The 23,584-nt window shown below is 35.1% G+C and overlaps 1 long non-coding RNA gene across 1 annotated transcript; it reads left to right on the top strand.

Annotated features, from left to right (window-relative positions):
- The first annotated feature begins 15,968 nt into the window (after positions 1–15,968).
- LOC129749678 (uncharacterized) lies at positions 15,969–16,817 on the top strand. Its single transcript, XR_008738129.1, has 3 exons — positions 15,969–16,164; positions 16,307–16,549; positions 16,642–16,817. It is a non-coding gene; the product is annotated as an uncharacterized LOC129749678 (long non-coding RNA).
- Positions 16,818–23,584: the final 6,767 nt, after the last annotated feature.

A 23,584-nucleotide genomic window follows, 5' to 3' on the forward strand; every position in this document is an offset into this window, starting at 1 on the left:
ATTAAGCTATTTTGACATCTAAGGCATCAAAAAGCCCATGATCACGTTTTTCGCGTTTTAAACCACTGTGCGGGGGGGGGGGGTTTTAGGGGTTTAACCCCCCCCATGGAGATCTTTTCAAAGTAAAATTTTTCAGTTCAAGAAATGAATTTACCATACTAACGGGAAATTCCTTCATCCCAAAAGGTGTTTATAAATGAGTGTTAACAAACATGTTGTAAAATTTTCTCGCCTCCGGCGGTTTTTAATGCTTGCTGTACCACTGTAGGCCTAAGTCATTTAATTCTGCGACAGTACATAACATTTACGAATTGAAACTAGTTTTAAACTTTCACTTTTGATTTACAACTTAATAATAAATTCCTACCTTGTCTTAGGAATTGATTTTTACTAAGAAATGTATCTAAACAAGTTCATTCAGTTGGTATCTTGCAACTTTTGAAAATATGTAGTAGTTAAATATGATATTATGCACTTTTCTGATAAAACTTTGAAACATTTTAAACAAATTTAAAACAAAGGTTTTTTCCTCCTTAACCGTAAGTCATTTTGACTTCCGCGAACATTTTTTTAAAAGTTTTCCATTTGTTCGCTTTTCCAAATTTTGTAAAATAATAGATTTTAATCGAACTTTTAAAGATGTACATATCAACTAAATTGCATTTGAGGTATTTTTAAAGCAAAAATCAATTTCCAGAAGTTCGTTCATTTGAATCATCAATTGAATTCTATAAAAATTTTGGCAGATTGAAAGAAATGCAATGATTAATATTAGAAATTGGCGAGTAGAATTTGATAAGAATCACATTCATAATCATGGAATTTTCTAACTACAATAACATGGCTTTTACCGGAAAGGCCGATAAATTTAGCTAACATTTTATTATAATTTCCAAAAAAAATAACTAAGTTATACAGTATTTTTTCAAAATAAATTTACCGAATTCTATAATAAAACTTTTAAGAAAATTTGAAATTTTTTTAATAAGTTTGTCTTTGTTTTTCACGTCTTAATAGTTGTATTTTGAAAACATAATCTTCTCGGAAGCCCAAAAATCTAAATTTTCAATAAGAATAACTTTGTTTCTAGCTTTTATCCATGAAAAGTTCTAAAAATGGTTCAAAGTAGCAACTTCAAAGCTTTAAATGCGCAATGTTGACTCAATTACTTTTTTATTATATTTGATACTTAGTTTTCTTTAAGCTTAAATTATGACAAACGCTGTGACTCCAGATCGCATAAGTGTTATCACAAGAAAGTTAAAGTGGTTTCAAGTATTAAGTGCTTTTTTTAATCTTTAATCTTGTTTATTAATAATTTCACCAATGTTTTCACAATCACCAAATCAAAAGAGACTGGATTCTAATGGAATCATATGAAGATTCATAAAATTACAGAAAATTTTAAGATAAGGAGATATTTTTAGAAGTAATATTCTTTGTTTTTTTGCGTATTTTCTCTAACTATTTTGTTTAAAATAATTTTGATTTTTTTCTTGGATTTTGATGAGAATGTTAACCACTTCAAATAATATTATTGAAAATTAAAATTAAAGAATTAGCACCACTGAAATTGTAAACCGCTTAAAATATATTTTTTCCAAATATTAAAAATATTTTGTATGGGGTATCACCGACCAAATATATTAACATTTGGTGGAAATGAACTGGAAAAAGTTCTACTTTCAGCCCATGAAAATATTTGCGTTACTGTATTTTTATTTTCTTAAAGTTTCTACTAAACACATCGTGCCTTTTTTGGTATTGTTGAGATTTCTAGCTAAATTTCAATTTCCAAAACCCCCCCCATGGCCGAGTCCTTCGCACGGGCCTGGCTCTCAGGCAACTTTTTAATAAGAATATAGAAAATCCCATCTTCACCCGGGGGTTTCATATTTTTAATGTTTTTGAAAATCAATTTAAGTTCATCAATATTTGCCTCACAAGAACTTTCAAATACATTTTGTTTAGATAGAATATCATCAAATTCTAGGGAAATTTTAGAATCAATTGGACTTACAACGTTTAAATTAAAATCATGAGCAGACTCAAACTATTGGGCTAATTTTTTAGCTTTTTCTGCGTCAGTTAAAAGAAGTTTATCTCCTTCTTTCAAAGTAGGAATTGGCTTCTGTGGCTTTTTCAGAATTTTAGTCAATTTCCAAAATGGCTTTGAGTAGGGTTTTATGTCCTCTACTGCTTTTGCAAAATTTTCAATACGAATGAAATTTAAACGACGTTTGATCTCTTTTTGAAGGTCGCAATAAATATATTTCAAATAAGGATCCCTAGTACGTTGATATTGGCGTCGACGAATGTTTTTCAGTCGCATCAAAAACTGAAGATCATCATCAATTAAAGGTTGATTAAATTTATGTTTAACTTAAGGTATTGAAGTGGCTTTAGCATAGACTATTGAAGCTGTCAAATTTTCTACAGCCAAATCAATATCTTCTGTTGAATTCAGTGGAACGTTTACATCTAAATTACGTTCAATAAAATTCCTATATCCCTCCCAGTCAGCTTTTTGAAAGTTAAAAGTTGATTTTAAAGGGTTTTCAATGGGACTTTGGTATAAAGAAAAAGTTACTGGAAGGTGGTCTGAATCAAGGTCCGCATGAGTAACTAATTGACTACAATGCTCGCCTTAATCCGTTAGAACCAAATCAATTGTGGAGGGATTTCTAATTGAAGAAAAACAAGTATGCCCATTAGGATATTAGTATAATAACCTACAGAGCAGTTATTAAATAAAATATTCCTATTAGATTTCGATGAAATATTATTCCAAGATCGGTGTTCAGCATTAAAGTCACCAATAATAAAAAATTTAGATTTATTTCTGGTGAGTTTTTGTAAATCTTAATTTGAGACGACTATTGATGACAATAGCTACACCCCCACCTTGTCGATCAAGGCGATCATTTCGCAAAATTTTAAAGAAAGCATTGCTTTTCAAGTTATTGTCTGGCTTTAAAAAAGTTTCAGTGATGGCAGCAATATGTATGTTTTGGGTTTTCAAAAATAAAAAGAACTCATCTTAGTTAGCCAGCAAAGATCTAGAGTTCCAATTCATAATATTCAAACATCTATTTGGATCCATGAGGGAATCGTAAAGTCAGAATAATTTTGTTAGCATAATTAAGCGAAGTTTGGAAAGCTTCAAACATTGAATTTTCTTTCAACATAAGTTGCACCATTTCTATCAAATTTTGAAGCAAAAATTTTAATTTTTCCTCAGTAATCTCACCCAAATCAACAAAATTGTTAGGATCAGAAAATGAAGAAGAAGAACAAGTATTTGAATTTCGGGGACTTTCCCAAGCCTTCGCATGAACGTTGAGACTTGGTATTTTCCCATTTTTATTAGTTACTAGTTGACCCGGTGTGCTTTGCTACACCTTTCAAAAACGAATGATATTTTCAGAATTTATTCAAATTTTTATTGTTTTGTTGGCATTATTTTAAACCAAAATATAACATAATCCATAAGCAACCGCTATAAAATGAGAGTTGCAACTGGAGTTTCGGATTGCTACACAAAACTAACTTAAACTGATATTCTGAACCTTTATTTGTGTTAAAGATCTGATAATTTTAATCTGTTTCTTTAAGCTTCGCCCTAAAAAAGGAAGGTTCCAAATAAATCGTACGCAAACAATCCAACTGATAAAATATGGTTGTTTTTGCTTGAAATGTTCTGGATTTATGCTAAAAAACAGATAAGAGAGCGCCCCCCCCCCCCCATGTCCTTCCCTTCCCTCTGCTGAATGGAGATCGTGATTTTTAAAATCATACCCATTTTTTCGTTCCCAAAAATCTTCTTGTATCAAATATTGTTCCATTGGTTGATAATTTTTTAAGCTTTACAACAAAATTTATATGGAACCCCCTCCTTTCTTTTCCTCTCTACACTGTAAAGCGTAAGGGTCTATAACAATTGTAGAAACATATTTCGTAACCAAGTAGCTTTTTATGTCATATTTGTTTCCATTTGTTGGCTTTGTTAGCATAAATTGAGAATTTATGCTAAAAAATTGTATTGGGTTCATCTCCCTCCTCCTATGTACCTACTCACTGAAAGGAGGATGGTGTGTCAGGTAATCATAAAATCATACCAAAATGATTTTCCATGTTAAGTTTGGTTCATCTCTCGTTAAATGTAAGCTTTCCTCTTCCCTTCTTCATTTCCAATTCTATCATTACACTGCAAGAAAGGAATTGTTTGATATAAAAAAAATCTCGTATTGAAATATCACCCCATGCCAAATTTGGTTTTATTTACGATGTAAATTCTTGAGTTATGCATAAACTTGAAAGGAAGTACCAACCCCCTTCCATTCGCCCCATTGAATGGAAGGGTGAGAACTTAACATTCATAAATGTATTTTTTGTACTCAAAAAATTTTTGATACCAAATTTTATTTCATTTTCTCTATTAATTTTTAAGTTATGCAAAAAAAATGAATGGTAGCCCCCCTTTCCCCTTTATATCCCCTTTATTACCCCTTTAAAAATGAGGCTTCAATTTATAATAGAAACATTTCTCGTATTCAAATACCCTCACATGCCAAATATGGTTTACATTTGCTCGATCAGATCTCCAGTTATACTGAAAATTGTAAGTGAGACCTTTTCTCCCCCTTTTCATCCACCTTTTTGAAGGATTGAGGTATACAAAAAATTCAAGAAGCATTTCTCGTACCCAAATATCGTTCCACGCCAAATTTGATTCCATTTGCTATTGTAGTTCTTGAGTTATGCAGTATAATTTGTATGGAACTTCCCTCCATCTTTCCTTTCTCCCCGCTTGAAGAAGGAAAGGGTCTTAAATAATTATTAGAACATGTCACGTTCCCAAATATCCGCCCATGCCAAATTTGGTTCCATTTGCTTGATTTGTTTTTGAAATATGTAAAAAGTTAAAAAGAGGGCCCCTCCCCCCTTTATATCTCCCTACTGGAAAGGGGAAGGGGTCTCAAATAATCATAGAAATATTTTTCGTATCCAAATACCTTCCCATGCCAAATTTGGTTCCATTTGCGTTATCAGTTTTTGAGTTATGTAAAAAAATATGAAAGAGGCCCCTCCCCCTTTCAACTGCTAAGAGGGAGGGGTCTCAAATAATCATTGAAATATTTTTCGTATCAAAATACCTTCCCATGCCAAATTTGGTTCTAATATCTTCATTAGTTTTCGAGTTATATGAAAAATTGTAAGGTAGCTCCCCTTCCCCCTTCCTATCACTTCACTGAGAAGAGGGAGGGGTACCTAATAATTATTGATATATTCCCTGTTCCCAAATACCACCTCATGCCAAATTTAAAACCATTTGCTTGATTGGTTTTCGAGTTATGCAAAAAATTGTCTTTTATTTGGGAGGCCCCTCCCCCCTTTTCTGTTAGGGGGAGGGGTCCCAAACCATAATAGGAACCTTCCCCGGCCTCCAATACCTTCACCTGCCAAGTTTCACGCAATTCGGTTCAGTAGTTTCCGAGTCTATAGGGAACAGACAGACAGACAGACAGACAGACAGACAGACAGACAGACAGACAGACAGACAGAAATTCATTTTTATATATATAGTTGCCTGAAGAGGGCAACCCATTTTCAACCACCTCTGAGAACGTTAAACAACGAGTCTGTGGCGCAGAATCAGCACAGGTAACATTAAAATCACTTCGGGTATTACCCAGCCGTGATTCCAATGTAGACCGAGGCTGACCGCGAACAGGCAGATTGTTTGCTGGTCTGACGTGTGAATACGAAAAAGAGGAAGGAGAAGAAGAAACTTTTCTGGAAACTTTGGGATTTTTCCTAGAAGCAATAATTTTTGCCCTAACGGGACAGTCTAGAGAATTCGAGGAATGTTTTCCTGCGCAATTTGCACACTTGAAAAATTCTGTTTGTGGTTTATCACCACCAAAAAGGCATTTAGATTTTTCATGATCGAATGAGCCGCAAAGCATGCATCTGGCATTCATTCTACAATTTTTAGTGCCATGACAAAAAGCTTGACATCGACGACATTGCGTAATATTTTGTTGAAAATTGGTAGAAAACTTTCGAAAAGGTTCAAATTTGACTCGACAATGAAACATAAGACGAGCCTTTTCAAGAATTTGCAAATTATTAACTTGATCCTTTTTAAAATGGATCAAATAAAGCTCAGGAGCAAAACCAACACTACTAGTATTATTCGTGTTGGTTCTTTTCCTCATTTGAATAACTTGAATTGGAGAAAAACCTAACAAAGAATTTAATTCAGTTGTGATCTCATCCGGTGTCTGATCGCCGGTGAGACCACGAAGTACAACTTTAAAAGAACGATCACTTCTAGTGTCGTACGCAAAAAATTGGTGTTTTTTATTATTCGAATAATTTAAAAATTTTTGAAAATTATTAGAAGATTTTGCCAATATACGAGCAGTTCTTCTTCGTCCGATCTGAAAAGAAATCTTTACATCTTTGACGTAAGTGACGATTTCTTTCCGAAAGGCATTGGAGTCCGGAATCGTGACCGTAATTGGTGGAACCTTTTCGTTTTTAAGAGTATAAGATGAAGAAAGAAGGTTTCGTAGTACTCTTATCAAAATTAAATATGAATATTTCCTCATCACCGATGTTTTGAAGGACATCGAATGAATTGAAAATTTCAACTTTTTTGGGCGATGGACCTCAATTAGATTGATTCGGCAATCCATTTTCTTCCGGCTCTTGAGCCGGCCGATGACTTCCCCGTGCTGGAAAGAAAAGAGAAAGATATGAATAAAAGAAAATGAAAATTATTTTGAAAAGTGCTGATTGAAAAACAGGTAAGAATAAAATAAATAATGTTAAATGTTCCTGCAGGTACATAGCAACGATACGATGCTCCGGCGTACGTGTTGACGGCTCTACGGTACAGATGAAAGTGATGATGATTTTTATTTTTGTTTGTTCTGGCTAATGAAGTGAATGAATCCGGTTAAAATCCGAGCTTTTTTCAATGAAATTCGGAAAACCGGGCCGGACCGGACTTTTGTTAAATTTTGTTTTAAGTATCTGGGCAAACGCAGATAAAACCGGGCAATCCGGAAACCTTATCTTATCTTGCGAAGAATTTTTTTTAAAGAAAAAACGCTAAGGATATTGTTCAATTTTCAAATGAGCGAATCTCTTTAGAAACTCCACCTAGATGAAAAATTAAACTGTGTGTTTTATATTGTTCACATGTTTCGTTGCATTAAGAATTTTTGTTGTTGTTGTGATAAGTGGAAAATAACGTCACAATTGGTCGACATCACACGATATGGTGAAATAAGGAACACTTGCAATATTAGAAACACTTATCCTACTTTATGGTAATATGGAAGATTTAAAATTCTAATGATTCAATACGGTGCTTTTCATGTCATAAGACGAACAATGTTTATGCTCGATGCATCGGAAATGTTTTTATCAGGATGCGACGCTGCTGCTTGTTTTGCTTTGCTGCCGACAGGAGTTTCCCGTTCAAGAATGCCAGTTATTTCATCGTTAAAGTCTGGTTGTGGCCTCGATTCCATCTTGACGATCGTTCTGCTACAGCGATAATTCAATGTTCCATGGCAGCGCAACCGAAAAATTCCACACTCTCTTTGTCCGGATTTGAGAATGGCTAAAATTCTTCCTAACGCTGCCGTTATTCGAAGCATTTACGAGGCAAAGAACGAGCTTGCAACTATAGAAGTGATTTTCGTTGTGCAAGCAATAACCACATCTTTGGCCCGGGTCAGGCCATGCCAGGTGAGATGCTGTGTTGTGTTGTCTAGATGTATGATGTTGAGCAAAATGGCATACCGATGTTGTTTCATTATTTGGTAAAAAATCATCAAAAATGTGCAATCGAGAAACATCTTGGAGCAGAAATTTGCCGGAGTGAATTTCTGATTCGGTTAGAAGCTTAAAGGGATTCAAAAAAATTTCAACTGGATGCGATAATTCGAAAAAACTCTCGCAATAATGATTTTGATGGTTTTTTCTGCACTCGACAAGAAAAGCACTTCACTTTCTAATCATATTGCTCAAAGCAAACGTCAAGCAAACGTGCATATCGTACAGGAGTGCAATGAATATAAAACATTACGGCAAGGCATCAGCTACAAAGTTTGTCATGCTGCCCACAAACATGCTTGTGGTTTTCGTAGGTCTTGATGTGACCACAGAAAACTATAAAAAGCGTTATATTCTATCCGTAAAACTCCAAATACCGAACCATTCCGACGATGATGTTGTTGTTGCTGTCGTTGATGCTGCTGCTGGTCGAGCTATTGCAATGTACGCAGAAGATTGTTTGGTCAGTTTACAGTGTTGATGGTAGTGTCCCGAGTTGAGATGGGTAATTGAGTTCCGATTATTTAAGTTTTCTATGATTTTGTGTATGTTACACCCGTCTTATACATACCTAAGCAAATGAAAATGCGGTTGGATATCAAAGATAAAATTTCAAAATAGCTCAAATTTGGCGAGAATTGATAATTTATTACAAATAACCCCTGAAAGTTTGTTTGTGGTGACCAGAAGAAAAATGGGAGAGTAAAACCAGTCTAAACATCAGTGTATGGACAATTTCTAAACTTTATTTTGAGGGCAGATTGGATGTTACTTATGGACATCAATGCATCTTTAAAGAGGACAAAATCTGTACCTACATCATCTCTGTCATTTTTAATGGAAGATTAACATGTTAAAGCTTATTTAAAAGTCAGAGCTATGAATATGAACTGAAATTCTTTATTCTTTGTTCTAGATTCAATTTTGATTCGAACGTTTTTTTGTTGTTCTTTTTTCCGGGATTTTCATCCTTGCGGTTCATTCATCCTGTTTTGATTTGAACCAAAAACTAATATTGTTCTGTTTCCCTACAATCGATAGTGACACATCCTGCCATTCGGGATGCATCCCTAGGTGCTGTTTTGCGATGTGCCCGGGCAGAGTAGGTACCTACACAGTCCAAACACACCATCCAACAGCCTTTTGCATCGAAAATATGAAACTGTAATTTGAATAATAAACGTTCATAATAAAATTATATTTAACACTAACACCAGAGAAGAACAGGGGGTACTCTGAAATATGTATGAAAATAGGAAATTAGTTTTTCCCCCACAGCTTCCGGATCTGTGGCATCTGGCTGGCAGGATGCTGGCCAGAGTTGGCATCAAAAGTAGCGTAAACATATGGATGCTTGCTGGCCGGCCTCGCAGAATGTTCCAATTCCGTTCCGGCATGGTGACGGTTATGCTCTCCGAATTACGGATGAGTCCGGTTGATGCCGTGCAGAGGGCACACATAAAGTTGGCTAGCAGGAAACGAGAGCGAGACAGAGAAAGGGAGAGAGAGAGACACAGCAAACAGGATGTAAAACCGATTTTTCGAAGTCGGGAGGGGGCCAACAACCTTCATCGGAAAACACTTTAAATGCGATCCTGCAAATGGCCCCGCTGCTTCTGCTCGAGCGAATTAGAACGATTCAATCTGAAAATTGTAGATATTTCTGGGAGACTATATGACCTTACTTCGGTAATTTTCTAAGTATGTGATTTGGTTGCTCGGTGATCTATAATATTTTTATGAGATTATTATTATTTCGATTTCGTACGCTTAGGGCAGAGATAAAAGATTCGTCAAAATATTAGAATTATTTCTTTTTCTGCATTTTGTTTTTTTTTAAATTTCAATAATTTTCTTCTTCTTCTCACACCAGCATGGCCAAAACATGTATGAATCCTGAAAAATGAAAAACTTGCGTGCCTCATTTTTCTTTTCAACATAGTATCTGATAAATAGAACATGCATTGCAGATACTACTTCGGCCAGGCCAACCATGTGATGAAATTCGCAATAGATACAGGAACATGGTAGGAATGAAGCGTGGAGTTCCCTGCAAAACGCTTCATATGATTTAATAGGGTTTCGGTAATTGTGATTTTCTTTATAGAATAGATGAAAAAAAATTAAATAATAAAGAACAGGCTCACCAAATCAAAGGGAAACGACGGACGATTCAGGACTGCGGTAAAAGTGTCTGGGAAAGTGGCTTAACTGGGTCAGGTAATGATGAAGAAACTGCCGACTTCGCTTATTCGGAGGACCCGAGGCTAAATAGTTGGTCTTCCTTTGGATAGTCCACTGGTTGGTTTCCTTTCTCGAAGCATAACCACCATAAGCTTCCATCTTCGAATATTTCACAAATATCACATATTTCAGAAAAAATCACAAAAGCTTGACCGTTTTCTTCGACGACAGCCTACAAAATCCTGGAGTTAATTCTGTAGTTTTTTTAATTTAACCCATTCTTTACCGAAAGTGCGTTCTGTTTCAAAAAGGTATACTTCAAGCACGATCCGAATCGAGTTTGTATGTTTCTCTTGGATTGGGGGTTGGAACCAAGGTTGCCGAATTCACAGATAAATCTTTAATTTCATAGAATTTTGAGCAAATTTTCATCACAGAATCTGTTTCACAAAACACAGAATTTTGAAAAAATTTACAAAATCTACAGATTTTTTAATTTAGAACAGATTTTCAAAATAATTGTTATTAATGTCACCAATCATGGATTTCTAACTTTGAAATGGATAAATATGACAAGATTTGATATCCGCAATAAAATTGTAAAAGAACTAGAAAAAAACTAGCTATGAATTTTCAATGAAATTAATGGAAATAGCATCACAGAATACCATCGCAGATTTTTTAGGTAGAATCACAGAATGTCGGATTTTTTTTTTCGCAAAAAAAAAAACAGAATTTTTTTCGGCAACCTTGGTTGGGACGAGTTTTATGCAGTTACGCGCTAGCTCAAGCCTTATATCACGTTTTCGTAATTCGGAAGTTGATTTAAACTTCCATTTCCATTGCAGCATTTCGGAAAAAATGTATTGTCTTTTTATTTTCAGAACGGGAATGTTGTAAAGCAAACCGAAGCAAACTATTCACACAGTTATGTTTTTAGTTTTTCGCCTATCATGTATCACAATGCAGCGCATTTTTGCACTTCTGCAACTGTTGCAAATAACAATTCGAAAATTAGTTTTGGAACATCTCAAGTCGTCTCGAGTAAATCTGAAAAGTACTACCGTTATTTTTTTTTATTTATTCGATGTATTGCATTCTACAATATATTTTAGAGAAACGTTAGTAAGTTTTTATTAAAGAAGCATTTTATAATACCAAAAAGTAGTAAATTATATGCATCTAGTTTATATGGTAGATTTTTTATAAAAAAGAAGAATCAGGATAGGATCATAACACTTTTCACAAGTGTTTCCTAGCCTCTTTTACCTACCCTCCCAAAGCAGATTATTTTCTAGGATGCAGAGGTAGAGGTAACCTCGGTTCTAAACACGAACCCCTTTCTCTTTTTTCTGCCTATTTGGTATTTTTGCACAAAGGGTAGTTAGATAATTTATAATTTAAAAATTTTAATAGGGTTTCATTAATTGAAACAAACGCAAACTGATTGGGTTAAGAGTCACTTTAAAAGTGAAGCTTCGTTTATTCCCATTTGTATTAATTTGTGTTAAAGCCAGAGATGCCAATGTGCTGGCTGAATTATGGCCACATATGTCTTGATCTAGTTTTCGATGTCTCGATGTCTTCCGGATGGGTACCTAGGCTATAAATGGTGGTACCTCGTGCAGTCGGGGCATAGGAAATGTTTTTTTTCCTGGCGGATGAAAAAAAGGAAAAATGTTTTATCAAGTTGAGATTTATTGAAAAAAAAAAAAAAAAAAAACTCACCACCATAGCCACTACCATACGCATTCATCTGCTTCATGTATGCCTTCTACAGTTACAGGTTCATAGACTGTGGCTTCTTCGACGGTTGTGTTGTTCGGGAATTGAATTTATTCCTTCGCGTTTTTGTTCTTTTTCCGCATCTTTCAACAATGCCCACGTTTATAAGAATTATCTCATTTTCGTTTTAAAAATACGAAATTTTGATCTCTTATAATTATAAGTCAGCGTGTAAAGTAATAAAAATTTGTAGTTATTTTCAATCGATTTTTTCATGAAAATAACTGAAAAATATACATTTAAAAGACAAAATAAAATAACAAAACGTTTTTTTGAACCGACCCCCCGTCTATTTTCTGGTTGATAGTGTTCCCAGAGAGGTTTTCTAAAAGATGTCGAAATACTGTTATTTAGACCGAAATCTGCACTATTCATTGACTACAAAGACGTGGCCGGCGCTGTTATTGGTGATCAAAGAGAGAGTATCGATTTTATACATTGAAAATGTGCTACTAATCTCAAGCGCCTTGCTTTTGACCTCACGAAGAAAAAAGACGACTGTTGTTTCAATTATATCAGCTTTTTATATCAATCATCTAAATATATTTATTTTAAGGCATTCAAACATAAATATAATAAATTTAACTACAAACAGATGATTGACCTTACGCAGTGAACTATCAATATAATAGATTCAACTATGATTGTATAGTTGATTCAAGTATAGATATAATAAATCCAAATATAACTGTATAATTGAATTTAGACATTCAACTATAAATATAATAGATTTAACTATCAATTTCTGACTGACTTTACGCAACCAACTGTCAATATCATGGATTCAACTATAAAAGTATAATTGATTCAACTATAGATATGATAAGTTCAATTACAATTATATAATTGATTTTAGGGATTCAACTATAAATATAATCGATTCAACTACAGACCGCTGATTGATCTTACGTAATCAACTATCAATATAATAAATTCAGCTTTAAAGTATAATTGATTCAACTACAGTGATAACATATTTTAATACAATTGTATAATTGATTTAAAGCATTAAACTGTAAATTTAATAGATTTAACTTTTCATTTTATGATATATATTTATTGCTGTCTTTGTAAAATATATTTAGAAAGTACCTAGAGCATTTTACAATAAGGCTGGAACAAATATCAATTTTTTTCTGTTGCCACCCCCTCCTCCCTTCGAAACTCCCAAAAATCACGAAAGGGGGACTAAATAAAGTTTGAAGTATGTTATGAAAATTTCGAGAAAAAAAATCAAGTATCCGAACGATTACAAGACCCAAAGACCAAATTGTGGAAGATGGGTCTTATTTGATTTTTTTGTATTCTTGATTTTATTGAATTCTTCGATGAAAATTACTTGCTTTATAGCTTTTGTGCGATGATACAGTATGCAATTTTGTTGCATTCAAGCTTTCGCACAATTTATTTCACTTTATTTGTTTTTCGCATTATTTTGTATTAGCTCATTTTACACGGCCTTGCTCCAGTTTAAATATCAATAAATATGAATCATTTGACTTCTGTTAATTTCCGAAGCTTTGTATTCATCTTTATTTAAAAATTGGCCCTAATTTAGCCAAGTAATTATTGTTATTTATTTTATTAGAAATCTGTTACCATGAATATGGCATTCGTGTTAAAAAATACTTAAAAATAGCTTGACCTAATTCAAATTTTGATCCACATTTAAATTTTTTCGATTAATCACATAATCGTTTCTCAGGATTTCGCAAATGTTAGGCCAAATGTTGTTTGTATGTTTTGTTAGTTTTTTTTCAGATCTTATTGGTCTTATTTACAAAGTTTATCGATTTTATATTATTCAAAAACTTATAGATGCTAATAGAAATCTAGAATTGTTATTATTAAGTTTTATTAATGACACTTTACCATCTTCGTGGCATTCGTGTCATAAAAAAAAATCTAGAATAATTTCTTTCTAATGCTTATTTATCCTATCACGAAAAAAATTTGAAATATAAATGTTTTAGGAAACTTAAATTGATTAAACCTTATTTTATTTTATCCTCAAATGATAACGATGTTTTTTTTATTATCTTTTCCATGTGCTAAATATCTAATGAAAATCCAGTATCTCAAGCTTGTAAACATATGCGAACGACCTCTATTGAAGATTATCCCACTTTTCAAGATGGATAATCTGCCTGTAGAATGGTTTATTCAAGTTATATTTACTTAGAAATTCCTAAAAAGACTTCAGCTGAAACATTGTTGAAAACTTACTCTGCATATTTTAAATTTTATGTGCTTTTTTCGTTGTTTAATTTCACACTGTTTTATGAATAGTTTATTTACATGTTGAAAGCTCCGTTAACAGTTTTTCGCAGTTATCAAAACACACATCATCTTGGAACCGAAACCGCCAATTTTATAATGTTATGGAAAAGATCATATTTAAGTAATATTTCAATTTTTCTATTCTTTGACACAGCTATCCCATAAATTATCATAAGTGATCAATGTAAAAATCGTTAGAAATCTTTTTTTTTAATTTGCAGTACCAAACGGTTTCATTTTCTTTTTCATAATTTGATGGTAGAATTTACCGCATTGATGATAAACAATAACTCATAAGTTATAAATTGGGCTATGAAATTTAATTGTACAAACCTAAATGCCAGATTAAATTTCTAATAAGTTTCATGCGATGGATTCGGTTTTAACTTTTTCCTGAAAATGACGTTTATTGTCTAGCCCCCCGTTTAAATTCCTACTTCGCTATGGAAGGGTTCAGAGAGCAGCCTTCAGCTTATATCTCTGTATTTAATCGATTTTTCTTTATCTTTTAGGAATCACAAAAATATGAAAATTTTTGGTTCCTAAAAGCTGGAACATTAGTTTTCAGCAAACAGTCCAAATAGTTATTCAGCTAAAGAAGTCAATTCATCATGAAGAATAATAATTGCATCCACACTTTAAAACGCTGTATATTCCTGTAGATCTTCAACGCCCTCCGGGACCACATTGAAAACCACTACTGTTCTAATCAATTTTCTCCGAACAGGGAATTAGGAGTATTTTTTTATGCCAAAAGTAGACTTGCTATTTCATCCAAGAACCACGTGCTTCTAACCTGTGCTACGAACTACGAACAGTAGAAGAAATAAAAAAGCCCGCCAAAAATTTTGCTATCAAATTTTTAACCATCAGCAGGATTTGATTTGCTTTCCAGTACACGTGAACTCTGGATGGCCGTTTCTAATGCCCGGCCCATGATGATGGGGAAAACAACCCCGCCAGAGGAAACGAAAATCGGCTGGCAAAATGGATGCCATGACTTTTGGTTCGTGGGAATAAAAACGAAAGTTGTATGGGAGGGTCCCTTTTCTTAGGTGGGAGGGGCTCAAAACTATTACTAAAACCTTACCAGGGTCCAAACACATAACTGTACCAAATTTTAAGCTGATCGGTTGAGCAGTGTATATTTGTATAAGGTGCATACAAACAAACATATATAGTCCAACTCATCTTTATATATTAGAAGAAGAAGATTATCCCCTTCTCGCGATGTTCCAACTCCGAGTGACAAAAGAAGGATTTGAAATTTGTTTCGGGCTTAATATATTTGGTTAAACTGGCATCAATGTTGAGATTTTCTTTTGCCGCTATTTCAGTTTTCATTCGTGAGACGTGACAAATTGTTTTTAACTATTTAATAGTTTTTCGCCGAACGAGAAATAACTCTTGCAGGGAGGAAGAGCTGGCACCCCTGGCTCAAGCTGAAAGTGTTTTTTTAGTATCAGATTTTATTAAGCCGATTTTCAGGTGTTACATATGTGCTTTTGATAAATAATTTCATTTGGAGCGTGGCTGAAGTGTTTGTGCTACTGACGGTTATGGAGGTATAGGTAAAATTGTCGCAGATAACAGGTAATTTAAGAATTCTTATTTTTTGATTTTGCAATGGTTTTGTGATGACGCGTCAGTGCATGGTGGTTCTAAAAATTCCGCTAGTGACATACAGATGTCACTAGTAGAGTTTAGAAAAGGTTCGCGTACACACAAAACTTTCGAGGCTCCACTTAGCAAAAATGAGCTGTTACTTTCCATTAGCAAAAATTTTTTTTTACTGTCGAGTTAGCACTTTCCCAAATTGTCGTGACTTTTGCTCAATTTGAGTAAAATAACTAATTTACTACTAATTTTAGCATTTATAGTAGCATGGACTCAAACTTTTAGCCTGTGCCCAAACCGCGTTCTTTAAGTGCTCAAATTTTAGAAAGGCGACACAGGCGGGAACCTGTTAGATTATTCTTGTTTTCATTTTGCACCGCGCGCGGGTAAAACATTTTTGTTCTGCTCCTCAGTTTTTCGTCGTTTGGTTAGAATTTGGATTAGGTAAGTTGTACTGGTAGTACATACAATGCTGGTAGATGCAATTAAAAGGAAAAATAGAGAAAATTTAGAAAGCTTCCGATACCTTCAATTCATGCAGATCCTCAAATCGGCATCGACTAATCAGGTTTCCGAACTTTTCCAGGATCAACAGCATCTCGTGGGAGGGAATGCTGCAGAAGTAGCCATTCTTCCTCAAGCGGAACGGTTACCGGTTCGGTAACTAGTGGAAAAATAGCGGAATCCTAACGCTGCACATACCGGTACGCGATACCGAGAAAGGAGGAGAAATGGTGAAGCGCAAAACCGAACCCGGAAGCAGCAGTAGTGGTTCCGCCGGGTTGTGTGTGTTGTTGACCTGTTTGGTGGTCAGTGTTTTTACTATCAGGTAACAAAAAAATAGACTGTCTAGCTATTATAGTTTTATTTCTATTCTTCTAAATATGAAATGCACTAAACTTAATTATTTCTGTTTTTCAGATTTCAGTGGTGAAGATTTAATAACCGCGATGATGGAATACACTTTTGGAAACCCGCAGAGTGATGCGAACGATAATAAAAAAGAAGATTAAAAAAAATCAAATCTCACTTTTTAATTTTTTGAAAATGAAAACCCTTCATTAAAAATAATTTAATTTTGGATTTCACTCAAATTCGAGCAAACGTTAGAAAAATAAATTTTGCTAAAATTTTAGCAAATAAAGGTTTTTGTTTGCTTGAAAATTAGTAAACATTCAGTCAGGACACATTTTGTTATTTTGCTAAAATTTTAGTAAAAATAAATTGCTAAATTGATTGCTAAGATTTTAGCTGGTCAAATTTGAGCAAAATTTTGCTAATTTTCGGCCTCGGAAATTTTGTGTGTACCTTGTGCTACCGACATCTGGTGAGTAATTTTGTTTTTAAGCTAGCGCTATCTAGGAAATGATTTTTTAAAATGTCTGTAAGATATGTGATAAAAATGATAAAACTATTTGTTTTTCAAGGTAAAGAGATTGAAACATATTTGTCATAAAACGCAAACAAAATTCAAAAATCCTCAATCATCATCAAGTTAACATAATTCTGCGCGCGCGCGCGTGTGTGTGTGTGTGTGTGTGTGTGTGTGTGTGTGTGTGTGTGTGTGTGTGTGTGTGTGTGTGTGTGTGTGTGTGTGTGTTTTTGTTAGCGTGGTGAAAATTGACGTGAATAGGTTCGGTCGGTCGTCGGTGTTAATAAATAAAGTGTATTAATGCTGCTGGAGCAAGAGGGCAACAATGGTGATTTCCTCCTCCGTTCAGTTGCTTGGGAAAAGTGTACATCAGGCAAGCGAGGCGCGATCGGATGCGTATTTTCTTTCCTTTCTTTTCCTCTTTCTCTCCCCGTTTGCATAATGCGTTAGATCGTTCTTGCTCTTCTCGTTTTAAACGCGTGAAAAACTTCGGTGAGTTTCATCGGCGCCAAGTGCGTTATACGTGTATGACAATGCTACGTTAGGACGTTTTTGCTCTTCTAGTTTTGAGCGCGCGATAATCTTCGGTGAGTTGCTCCGGTGCCATACGTGTATGACAATGCCACGTTAGGACGTTTTGCTCTTCTCATTTTAAGCGCGCGATAAAATTGTGCTATGTACGTGTATGACAATGCCACGTTAGGACCATTTGCTCTTCTCATTTTAAGCGCGCGATATAATTGTGCATTGTACGTGAATGACAATGCCACGTTAGGACGTTTTGCTCTTCTCGTCATAAACGCGCGGTAAAATTCGGTGAGTTGCACCGGTGCTAAGTACATTGTATGTGTATGACAATGCCACGTTAGGATGTATTTGCTTTAAATAAAAACGCGGTGAACTCGATAGTGTGCGACGCGACGAACATTAAATATTTAACTTTGCTTTGATCACATCCCTTCCCAAAGGGAATCCAGATCTAATTTACCTTCCCCACTAACAAACCACCCTTCCTGTGACGACCGTGGAGATTTAGAGGTGTATTCGGTCTCTAGTAGCAACGGAAGTCGAACTAACAATCCTTCCCTTTCCCCGATGAACCGTAAGGACGTGGCCGGCGCCGTTATTGACCATATAAGATAAGGAACCTTCGAAACGTGCACACAGAAAATGGTAAGCTAATCCCAAGCCCCATTTATTTGGATCTATGTGCAATTTTGATGGTTCTTGTCAATCACGGAGAAGCAACTACTGAAATGTACGGTTTATCTAAGCTCAAGCTCAAGAACGAGAAATAACTCTTGCAGGTTCGAATACAGAAGGTAATATGAAACATTAAATTGTATTTATAAAATAATCCAAATTGTCGTAATTTCAGGCAGCATGCGAGAAGCAGACGGAAGAAACAGTGGAGCGGCGAGAGGTTCACGAACGATTTCTCCGGAACAAAGTTCAAATAATCTGGCTAACATCACGTTAGGTATGGCCATTGATAAGCCGGACGTGCGGCTGATCATCCACTATGGTTACTTCAAGGATCTGAAAAGTGGGCTGAGATTGGCAATCTTTGTGTTGTTTTATGTTATGGAGGTTCAAGTTTTTGTTTGATCATAAAAATGGAAAATTAATTAAAAAAACAACAATGTTTCTACTCTTCTGATGGCTTTCTTTTCGGAACCTAAATTGAAGGTTCTGAGCCAACTAAAATAGTAAAAACCTATAAAACTTCCGAAACAACATTTTTCCTAATTATTTATATGAATCAAATAAAATAAAACATATAGATAACTGAATAATCTTATTAATATCAATCATACAATTATAGTTGAATCTATCATAATTATGGTAGAATGAAGAAATTCAATCACAAATATGTAGCAGAATCTATAGTATTTATCATTGAGTGCTCAAAATCAATCATGTCGATATATTTGATTCTATTGTATCTATTGTTGAACACACAATTGTTTGATCAATGTGGAAAGACATACCCCTGTTAAACAGCTAATAACTTTTTTGTCTAATAAGATATGAAGTTACGGTCTTCGACAAAGTTGTTCAGCAAAAAATTTCCTTTCGGAATTTTAAAAATTGGCACACAGACTGTCAGCTGGCTCGTCGTTCCACAGAAGAAACACAAATGATGATGATTTTTCAGTACAAAATATTTAATTTTACCATACAAACCTAAAAGTTCAAATTTTCTCATGTTAACGTTACTTAAAAATTGTCCAAAAAATTACGGATGAGTTTTGGAACAAGACGAAGCTTTTTAGACCCCAGGATTTGAGAAATTCAAAAATGACCTCAAATTGACTCAGTCTATTATTTATTTTCTTAATTGGAAGACGTTTCTTAGCGATTCTCAAATCAGTTTAATAATGTAAAACACTGAAAATTACGATTGGCACGTTTTTTTTTCAATTTAACCAAAAGAATCTAATTTGAACCAGCCCCCTGGCCGCTTATGTAGGCTTGTTCACCGAAAGGGTCGAGCACTGTCCATAAAATATTGCCTGGTCAGCGAGTCTCTGCACCAGACACGGGAAGAAAGTGGTTGTTTGCGGGTTGCAGATAAACGTTGAGGTTGTAAAAGTTTATGTTTGCCTTGGCCTACGAGAAAGCGTTGTTATGTGTGCCTTTCCGGTTCGAACACATTTGTGTAGTGAAGCTTCCCGTAGTTTTTTTGCTTTCTTGCAAAGCTATAAATATTTTTGTGCAATAATAAAAATAAGTTTGCCGATAATAGTTCGTGATGCATCGGCTCATTGCGAGATTTTATGTGTCTAAAAATAAGTTCGGGTCTTCAGAATCATTTGAACCATGCGGCATTTGGGTCCCGAGATTAAATCCCTCATCAAAATTTCCCCTTCTGAAATCAATTATACTTCGCTAAAGTATTCGCGCAAAATAATGATTCGTAAACCTTACCTTCAATGGAAAAATGAAAACCTAGTGGTATTGTTTTCCTTCATCAAAAACTTTATTATTTGACATTCGTCACGCGGGGGAATTGCGGAATGAAATATCAAATCAAGAATCTTGAATTTTTCCAATTTTTTCATCAATGCAAAACACCTTCGAACATCGATTCGCCATCGAATCGAGCATATTTCTCCCACTCCAGGGAGCGCAGAAGAGGAAAAAAAAAAAAAAGGTGAAACAGTTCACCGGCAATTCCATTCACAGAAGCATCCATCATTCGGCCTTATTTTTGCAATATGGTTCCGATAGCGCGCCATTAAGAAATAAAAAACGAAGAAAAATACTAAAAAACGATTGGAGCCATTCCTTGGGTTTATTTATGCAGAATGATTTGACGGGTTGCAGTAGGACATTTGCTGCTGTCAACATTTGTGTCTGTTCCTCATGTTGAAGTACCACACAAATATGGATTTAATTAATTTAAATTTCTTTCCTTAAACTCTACAGTCTTACATGTCAACAGATAAGGCAAATTGTCCAAAAATCCATAAACTTATAAAACACAACGCTGCATGAACTCACTCAGCCACATCGGAAACTTCCTCTAACGGTTGCCGCACTCAACTGCGGAAGAAAAACTTCAAAATATGGAAATAAAAGCACCTGACAAGCGTAAATAGGAGTTGAAATCCTTTCGGTAAGTATTCGGTAAGATGCCGGGAATAGAAAATTTATAATATTCCATAATGCAAGACGACGAAGCGAGAGAAGGAGAGAGAGAGACAGAACAGGGAAAAATACATCACTTTTTGCCCACTTTTTCCCGTCACCATGCAGCGGAATCGATTTGTGTCTGTATTTTTGTTTGTTTGTTTGTATGTGGGAAAGCTGTATGTATGTATGTATGTTTGTTTGTATGTGCCCGGTATACCTTTGGACTTATTTTGTGTTTTCCTTCCACGGTGGTAGAAGAAACAATTGTGTTTCTGATTGCAGCTTAGGGCGGAAAGACTGAAAGATACTTGAGGCGCTTTTGTGGAAAAATGAGTAGCTTTAGAATTTTTCTCCTAAGAATAGATCCAAATGAAGTAAGACTTGGATTTGTCGGGAATGGGCGAAAGTGAAAGATTTGAAGGTTCCAGTTTACAAAGATTTTTAAGTTTTTAGGGACTATTTCATTGAAGAATGTTTGGTTTTTTAGTTCATCTACAACACTGATCCGTTGACATGTGATTGAGGAAAAATTGTGTACTCAATTTTACTGACGCCTGATTCAATACTGGAAATCACCAGATTTATTATCATTTCTGTGAAGAGTATTATTCGTTTCAATTGTTGATGGATTTCAGAATTGTTATAAGGTTTTATTCACGAGCAGTTGTCATTCGAGGCTCTATGCATTAAAGAAGTTCAAGTTTCTAAACAGTACAGTTTTGAGTTAAGTTCAGTTCAAAAAATTATTTAAATATATCCTAATATATGTTTGTCTGATTCAAAATTCATATTTTATTTTATTTTATTTTTTTTAATATGGTTTGAACCTATAACAATTCGAAATAATTGAATTTCAGCATCGCTCCAGTTGAAGTTAATGTCAAATTTAAAACTTCTTTTAATCGTAGAAATTTAGATTTTTTTCCTTTTGAAAATTGTTACAAGTTTTTATTTCTATTTACTAAAACCTATCCATCAATATTAACTTTACACAAGAAATGTACAATTATTTACTGATGCAGTTTACTATTTATTTTAATTCTGGATCGAAAGATTAAAATTCATTTAAATTTGAAGAAACAGTTAATTTTATAGTTCAGGCAAAATGATTATGCAAGTTTTGGTGGTTCTGCTTCTGACATTTCATTTTTTTTTTCTAGCTTTTTCGCATTTTTGACAAATTTAAGTAAATATTATTTTATTTTTGACATTTTTAACATTTGTAACAATAATTTCTGCTTGGGCAGAACATACCTAGAAAATCATGCATAAAAACCATCGTGCAGGATCATAAAATCCACCAGTCACTGTATCGCTAAAATTGCACCACAATTATAAACCGCTAAAATCAGCCAAGCCACTCTCACAGGCTACGGAACCATCTGTCAAAAGCAGTTCCGCTTCGAGGCGAGATCGACCTAGCCTGTGGAAATTTAACAAATCAGTGTGTTCCCAGTATCGCTAATGCCTTAAGTGAATAAGAATAGTACCTAAGCAACATCTACTGCAACACCACGGTAAGTGGCCACCGAAATATTAACAAGACCCTCCTCTTAATAAAGGGTTATACGTTACAGGTGTATTGCAACACGAGGCAGTAAGCGTGCTTTGCACGAAGAGTCATTTTGACCACGTATCAGCTCAGCAAGCTTTAGAAGTCAGTAGGCATCACAGCAACCGTTTGTCCGAATACGGGTCCGTACTGGTCAACACATTGACAGGCAACAGAACTTCCTGCATGGTCGATAGTCACTGCACAGGTAAAGCGATTTTCACAGTAGACAGTCGAATCAAGCAGTTAATCTGGTCATATTTCACCATAGTGAATCGTTTCCGAAGAGAGCCAGGCATTTCGAATCATCCGGGAAAAGCATAAGTTCTCCAAGCGAGGTAAAACTGAAATCATACTGATGTTCGTAGAAAACACTTCATTGGATTCTTTTAAAACAGAAAACACTGTTCGTTGGTGGCTCCTGTGGTTATCGCATCTTACCAGTCAAACTGGCATTGGAGAGGCCAGACGGAAAGTTCCGGGAAAAGCATCAATTTCTGAAAGAGAAAACACCGCTGGTGGCTCCTGTGGTCATCTCATGACACCACACAAGCTGACATTGGTTAAGCCAAAAGGGAAGGTCCGAGCAATCCAAGAAAGGTCCTCATAGGAGGGCCTTTCAAAATAGCTGCTGACTGTATAAAAAACGCCTGAAGGGCGGCAATAGAAATCATACTTACCCAAGCTAAAGCAACGAGTGACCAGCTGGAGGAAAATCTCATCGGTGAGAGGAATGCACCTTGAGGACTAGAAAGGACAATACTACCAGGAAAATAACACGGAACGCTGGCAAAGTGGTAGCTGCAGTGGAGCAATACAGTTGTTCAATTGTGAAAGGATGCATGACTGAGAGGGGTGATATACACAACTGCGGTGGCGCAATCTAAACGCGTTTCAAGACGCATTGCATGCTTCGAACATTGTCCAGCGAGAGTGAGTGTAGGCGCTGACACATTAGGACGGCACGGGCGTCTATTTTGCATGCGAGAAGTCATCGATTTTGGAGAGACCGATGGAGTGTGAGTGCTGATACGGGATGAAAAAGTGCATGCGTCCTTACATACAGCATTACACTTGATTGCATGAGAGCTGAATGTATGCATGTTGAGGACGAGTAAAGGAGTCCGGGGCCCCGTCGAGTTGCAGCTGAGGGAGCAGATTCGATTACAGCGGTACCATATATACAGACAGGTGCGATTCTAGATATTAATTAGTTATAGGCTTATAGTAGCAATAGAGTTTTATCATGGCAATCATTGTTCTACCGTTTGCATAATTTTGGAACCACATAATATAAAGTG

Source organism: Uranotaenia lowii, chromosome 2, assembly GCF_029784155.1.
Source record: "Uranotaenia lowii strain MFRU-FL chromosome 2, ASM2978415v1, whole genome shotgun sequence".
Taxonomy (NCBI): domain Eukaryota; kingdom Metazoa; phylum Arthropoda; class Insecta; order Diptera; family Culicidae; genus Uranotaenia; species Uranotaenia lowii.